This window comes from Lepidochelys kempii, chromosome 6 (assembly GCF_965140285.1).
Source record: "Lepidochelys kempii isolate rLepKem1 chromosome 6, rLepKem1.hap1, whole genome shotgun sequence".
Taxonomy (NCBI): Eukaryota; Metazoa; Chordata; order Testudines; family Cheloniidae; genus Lepidochelys; species Lepidochelys kempii.
Window position 1 is genome coordinate 15,433,654 of NC_136385.1, and position 7,884 is coordinate 15,441,537.

Genomic DNA, 7,884 nt, shown 5'->3' on the forward strand with positions numbered 1-7,884 from the left:
TTGTGGTGCTTCACACACTGCTGCCTGGACCCACCAGTCAGACCCCAGTATTGATCCCAGCATGCACCCCTGGCTGCCATCCAGCACACAATCACAGCCCATGCCCAGTTTTGGGTGTTAGCCTTTTTCCCTAAAAGAGGAGTATGGGGTGGGACACCCAAGTTATGTTTAAAACCAGCCCTGAGATCTTCCAGCTGGATCATCAGGTCACAGACATGGCAGAAGAGAGCACTAGGTCTCCTCTGATGTGCATCCTCCCCACAACCCCCATGTAGCGTCTCACTTCAGTTTCAGTGTTGGCTGCTGAGCAGAAAAGTGCTTCTCCACAGGTCAGCTCTTGTAAAAGCAAAGACTCCATCTGCCCCTAAACTTCATGGTAACCTGCCTTCTCCAGTGAGTAAGGTCACAACTGAAATGATATTTCTGATGCCCAGGTCATGTCCCAAGAGCAGCTAGGAGTTCAAAGTTTATTTGCTCATATCACAAAGAGTTTGGCACAATGTGCAAATTACTAGCACGTGGGTGCTGTCTACAAAGGTTTTCTTTGAAAAGAAGGAAAGGTAAAGGGGTGACATGATCACAGTCTAAGAACCAACATGGAGAAGAGAAAGCTGTTAATAGAGGGCTCTTAGTCTAGCAGACAAAGATCTAACAAGATCCAATGGCTGGAAATTGAAGCTAGATAAAGTCAGACTAGAAATAAGCACAATTTTTAATAGTGAGAGTAATTAACCATTGGAACAAATTACCAAGGGCTGTGGTGTCTTCTCCACTATCGGAAATTTTTAAATCAAGACTGGGTATTTGTGAGAAGGATCTGCTCTAGTTCAAATGGAAATTAACTCAGGGAAGTTCTATGGCCTGTGTTATAATGGAGGTCAGATGATCACTGTGGTCTTTCTGGCCTTCAAATCTATGAATATGAAGAGGAACGCTATTAGATAAGCAGATAGGACCAGATCCTCAGCTGGAATAAATCCCCTCTGACCTCCATAGGGCCAGGGTGCCCCCAGTTTTTCCCATGGTACACACTGTCAATCCCTGTGGGGCCATCCCTGCTGCAGCCGCTGGCCCCAGCATGTTACCTGCTTATCCACACCATATTCAGCCCCCACCTTCCAGTCCAGCCCGCACAGGTGCAGTGTCACTCCCCATCCTGGGAGGGGACACGGAGTGCTGGAAGTGGGGCGAGGCTGGGCAAGTCCCTGGGGTAGAGTTCTGGTGCAGCAGCCGGCCCTACGGCAGCAGCAAAGAGTAGCGGCATGAGACATGGCCCGTGCTGGGGCTTCTCACCGCTGCCAATTGTGCGTAACATGCATATGGCTGTAGACACTACTGACTAGGGCTATGTCAATTCACACCAGCTGTAGATCTGGCCCACACGTGATCTTAGCTCTGCCCCTTTTGTAGGTTTCTAGCATTCAGTCTTTAATCCCTCATACACTATTTCTCAGATTTCACAACGTATCAGAGCATTTTTTGTATACTGACATTATTTTTAGTGTCATCATGACCCAGCTGAGTTTTTAGTGGCTTAGAGATTTTACATGGTAAATTGTCTCCTCTATAATCTGTAGTTTAGTAGTGTTTTCAGCCTCCATGTACTATACATTTTCCTGTCAAGGGCAATTGAGGGTGTGAGACACTTAACTAAATTAGCTGTGAACTTCAGTGGCCTTAGATATAGTAGCTAATTCTAACCATTAGTCCATGTTGTGTATGTATGGCTTACTGTGTAGTTTTTCACTGGACGTGAGCAAAATTTTTCAGCCATGGGGTTTTTTTTCACCAAAAAATGTAGCTTGGGGGTCAATCAAAATGTTTTGTGAATTTGTATTGAATTTGCTAAATTGTTTTGGTTGGAAAAAAAGAAGTCTAAATGTTTTGTTTCAACATTTTCAAAATGAAATGTTTTGACTTCAATTCAAAATTACTTAGTTTTGTATTTTATTTCAATTTTATTTAATTTTTTAAAGGTTAAAAACTCAAACAAAATTAAACATTTCATTTTGAGTCGACCAAAAGATTTTCTTTGAGCTAAAGCAAAAAGAATTCAGCTTTTTCGGTTACACAAAGCAATTTTTTTTTTTTAATTTTTTTGGTTCAGCATTGAACCGAAAATTGGTTCTTCACACAACTCTGATTTGCATAGTAATGCATTTCATGGGCTCTAGCTGACTGTCCTACAGAGTGATGTTCAGTACTACACAACCTTCTCAGAGGAGAAGGAGGGCATGCTGCACCCAAACTACATGTCCCATGAGGAATCATAGTGGCATTTTCTCACTGACTTATTTCAGGTTTTGGACAAAATATTTTTTTACCATAAAATGATTTTTTTTTTTTTTTGCATGGGGGAGCCTTGTTTTCCAACCAGTTCTAATGTTTGGGAATTATTTCGTGAGGCTGACCAAAGCCAACTTTAGGCAAGATACCAGGAAACATTTCTGAACAGCAAGATCTATTTGGCTGTGGACTGAGCTGGCAAGAGCACCATCATCTGAGTCACTCAGTGTTAGATTGCACAGGAGCATGTATTGTAGAAAGCAGTCCTACAGTGGAGTTATGCATTGCATAGGACAGGTGATTTAGGTCTTTCCAGCTCTGACATCAGTGACCTGGAGATATTTTCTCCTTATGTTGAGAGCAGAGCTCAGGGGAAGTTACCATTTAATTAAGGCTGAGGAATGAAATGTATGATTACAAAATGCTGATGAAAGCAAATCCTGAAATTGGCTGTTTTTATGAGTTTGTACATCCTTACTTTAACCGGGTGCTTGCAAGATAATCCTATGGCAAGAAAGTGGCCTCCAGTGGTCATTTCAGGTAGTACATAGTGTGTGGATACATATACATATCAAGGGGTATATAATGTGCAGCAACACTTTCCGTAGAAGCCCTGGCTTCCTTGTAGCTTTCTGACAATATTTTCCATTGGGCTGACATCTGCTAGCCCAGACATGAATTTCTTTTGGAAAATATGGTAAAATTCTGATCTGAAGCTTTTGAGTTTAGTTGAGTGTGAACAACGCAACCAGAGGTGATAGCAGATATACCACCATGGAGCATCACAGGCTGAAATAATCAGAGGGGAGGAAATCCACTAGCAGCACATAACTAATTGATCACATTTCTTCTGTTTTCTGCTTGCAGAACTTCTGAGAACAGATCACAACTTTCAGAAAGTTATTAGTTTACTAGACACTTCCTCCCCCCCGCCCCGAATTTTCTACAGACTGATTCAGAACAGTTTGTTGTGAGTATTCTCTGTCAGTCTAGCTGCAGATCCTGAGATTGTGTAAACTGTCATCGCTCCATTGACTTCACCAGCTGAGGATTTGCCTCCTGATTCTTGCATAGCTCCCATTCCCACAGTATGTGAGCACATACTCACAGCTGACAAAATTGAGGAGGGTGCAGAGAAGAGATACAGAAATTATTTGAAGTCTGGGAAAAATGTCTTCCAATGAGAGAGATTCAGTGTTGCTGTAGCCATGTCTGTCCCAGGGTATTAGCGAGACAAGGTGGGTGCGGTAATAAATTTTATTGGACTAAACTGTCCAATTAAAATTAAACTATCCAATTGCTCAGAGCTCCGGTATGAAACTGCAGAAAAACCTGAGTGTCTCTAGATTAAGTTTAGAAGTGTGAGCAACAAGGGTGATGTCGTGGTGGGAGTCTGCTATAGACCACCGGACCAGGGGGATGAGATGGACAAGGCTTTCTTCCAGCAACTCACAAAAGTTACTAGATCGCAGGCTCTGGTTCTCATGGGAGACTTCAATCACCCTAGTATCTGCTGGGAGAGCAATACAGCGGTGCACACACAATCCAGGAAGTTTTTGGAAAGTGTAGGGGACAATTTCCTGGTGCAAGTGCTGGAAGAACCAACTAGGGGCAGAGTTCTTCTTGACCTGCTGCTCACAAACAGACAAGAATTAGTAGGGGAAGCAAAACTGGATGGGAACCTGGGAGGCAGTGACCATGAGCTGGTTGAGTTCAGGATCCTGACACAGGGAAGAAAGCAGAATACGGACAGCAGAATACGGACCCTGGACTTCAGAAAAGCAGACTTTGACTCCCTCACGGAACTGATGGGCAGGATCCCCTGGGAGAATAACATGAGGGGGAAAGGAGTCCAGGAGAGCTGGCCGTATTTTAAAGAATCCTTATTGAGGTTACAGGGACAAACCATCCCGATGTGTAGAAAGAATAGTAAATATGGTAGGCGACCAGCTTGGCTTAACAGTGAAATCCTTGCTGATCTTAAACACAAAAAAGAAGCTTACAAGAAGTGAAAGATTAGACAAATGACCAGGGAAGAGTATAAAAATATTGCTCGGGCATGCAGGAGTGAAATCAGGAAGGCCAAATCACACCTGGAGTTGCAGCTAGCAAGAGATGTTAAGAGTAAAAAGAAGGGTTTCTTCAGGTATGTCAGCAACAAGAAGAAAGTCAAGGAAAGTGCGGGCCCCTGACTGAATGAGGGAGGCAACCTAGTGACAGAAGATGTGGAAAAAGCTAATGTACTCAATGCTTTTTTTGCCTCTGTCTTCACGAACAAGGTCAGCTCCCAGACTACTGCACTGGGCAGCACAGCATGGGGAGGAGGCGACCAGCCCTCTGTGGAGAAAGAAGTGGTTCGGGACTATTTAGAAAAGCTGGATGAGCACAAGTCCATGGGGCCGGATGTGCTGCATCCGAGAGTGCTAAAGGAGTTGGCGGATGTGATTGCAGAGCCAGTGGCCATTATCTTTGAAAACTCATGGCGATCGGGGGAGGTCCCGGATGATTGGAAAAAGGCTAATGTAGTGCCCATCTTTAAAAAAGGGAAGAAGGAGGATCCTGTCAGGCCAGTCAGCCTCACCTCAGTCCCTGGAAAAATCATGGAGCAGTCAGGTCCTCAAGAAATCAATTCTGAAGCACTTAGAGGAGAGGAAAGTGATCAGGAACAGCTAGCATGGATTCACCAAGGGCAAGTCATGCCTGACTAATCTAATTGCCTTCTATGATGAGATAACTGGCTCTGTGGATGAGGGGAAAGCGGTGGATGTGTTATTCTTTGACTTTAGCAAAGCTTTTGAAACAGTCTCCCACAGTATTCTTGTGAGCAAGTTAAAGAAGTATGGGCTGGATGAATGGACTATAAGGTGGATAGAAAGCTGGCTAGATTGTCGGGCTCAATGGGTAGTGATCAATGGCTCCATGTCTTGTTGGCAGCTGGTATCAAGCGGAGTTCCCCAAGGGTCGGTCATGGGGCCAGTTTTGTTCAATATCTTCATTAATGATCTGGAGGAGGGCGTGGATTGCATCCTCAGCAAGTTTGCAGATGACACTAAACTGGGAGGAGAGGTAGATACGCTGGAGGGTAGGGATAGGATACAGAGGGCCCTAGACAAATTAGAGGATTGGGCCAAAAGAAATCTGATGAGGTTCAACAAGGACAATTGCAGAGTCCTGCACTTAGGATGGAAGAATCCCATACACCGCTACAGACTAGGGACCGAATGGCTTAGCAGCAGTTCTACAGAAAAGGACCTAGGGGTTACAGTGGACGAGAAGCTGGATATGAGTCAACTGTGTGCCGTTGTTGCCAAGAAGGCCAATGGCATTTTGGGATGTATAAGTAGGGACATTGCCAGCAGATCAATGGACATGATCGTTCCCCTCTATTCGACATTGGTGAGGCTTCATCTGGAGTACTGTGTCTAGTTTTGTGCCTCACACTACAAGAAGGATGTGGAAAAATTGGAAAGCATCCAGCGGAGGGTAACAAAAATGATTAGGGGACTGGAACACATGACGTATGAGGAGAGGCTGAGGAGAACTGGGATTGTTTAGTCTGCAGAAGAGAAGAATGAGGGGGGGACTTGATAGCTGCTTTCAACTACCTGAAAGGGAGTTCCAAAGAGGATGGATCTAGACTGTTCTCAGTGGTGGCAGATGACAGATCAAGGAGTAATGGTCTCAAGTTGCAGTGGGGAAGTTTAGGTTGGATATTAGGAAAAGCTTTTTCACTAGGAGGGTGGTGAAGCATTGGAATGAATTACCTAGGGAGGTGTTGGAATCTCCTTTCTTTGAGGTTTTTAAGGTCAGGCTTGACAAAGCCCTGGCTGGGATGATTTAGTTGGGGATTGGTCCTGCTTTGAGCAGGGGGTTGGACCTCCTCAAGTCCCCTCCAACCCTGATATTCTATGATTCTATGACTTAGATCAAGGCCCCATTGTGCGAGGTTCACACCCATAATGGGAAAGTCCTAGAGGATACAATCTAAATAGACAAAGGAATGATAATTATCCCCATTTTACAGATGAGGAACTGAGGCACAGAAAGAGTAACTTGCTGAAAAATCAGACAGGGAGTATCTAGCAGAGCTGGGAATTGAACCCACCTTGCCTTAACCACAGCACCAGCCTTTCTTTCCTTTATTTAGGCTCACAGTATTGCTGTGAAAAGAAAAGGAGTACTTGTGGCACCTTAGAGACTAACAAATTTATCTGAGCGTAAGTTTTCGTGAGCTACAGCTCACTTCATCGGATACATGCAGTGCTGTGAAGTAATTAAGTAACTATATTAAGTCCCTTGTTCCTCACTTCTCTTCAGAGTTGTAACCCTTCTGTGCTTAACCCAGGGGGTTTTCTTCATATCCTTCCCAAAACAGTGTAATTCACTCCACCCACTGGGGGCACTGTGGAACACCAAACCTTTCCAGATACACAGTAGCACCCCTGTACATCGTGAGCTCAGAGGCCAATCCATAGGCACATCATCAGCTAAGCCTATAGGTTGTAGCATGAAGTGTAACCCCAATAAGCAGGTGCACACACAGCTGGAGGTAAATGATTCTTTATTAGGGTTGGTGGGAAGAGAAGACAGCAGAATACAATGGCTCAGGTAGCTACAATAGGAGCTTAACAGCAGTTCCTAACTAGACCCCTAGGGGAAGTCCAATATAGGGGTACATGGGTATCCATTCTCCATTGGTGCCTCAGGACTAGTAACCTGGATAACGCATCCCTTAATTAAAAGGAATTAGGCATTGGTCTGTCTATCCCGCCAGCCAAGATTCGCTCTTGTCATCTATGGTCTCAGTGTTGCCAACTCTCATGATTCTATCGTGATCCCCGCAATGTGGGGGGTGGGTGTTTTTTAACCTGTCTCACGAAAATGCCAGCAAAGGCTGTCCAACTCACCAATTTTTCCTTATTCAAAATGGCCACCCTTGCTCATTCCTGCCAATAGGGCCAAAGGGGGCGGGATGGCCATTTTCCTACAGCCCAGCTGCATGTGGAAGTGGGGTGGTATATGACTCATGATTTTTGTACACGTGGGGCTGGCAGCACTTGGGGTCCCCTCCACAGTGGGGCCTGAAGGAAGCAGTTCCCTCCTGTTTCATGCTTGCAGGTTTTCCCCCCTGTGCACAATAATTAGGCCGCCCCCCACCCCACAGTCCCCATGATGTACTCCCTACGTCCGCCCTTTGCAAGCACCATTGCCTAGCTCCTTCCCTTTAAGCCTAACATCCAGGCGAGCCACACAGATCCCTTCCCCAGGCTCATCCCTTGGGTCTGAGGTTCCTGGGGCTGCCACAGTTTTTCAGGTTGCTGCCCCCTTGAGAACCATGTGTGGGAGCTGCCCTACAATCCCCTTCTTATTCCACTCTGGCTGCAGGGCCTCCTCCCTCAGTATCTATTGCTTCCCCACAGGCTCTGTGCAGGCCTGTATCCTGCCTTTCAGTGACTCTCCCAGTCTCCTGCTGTTAGGGTTGCCACCCCTCCAGGATTGTCCATGAGTCTCCAGATGAATCTTTTAATTAAATATTATGTCATATAAGAACATAAGAATGGCCCTACTGGGTCAGACCAAAGGTCCATCTAACCCAGT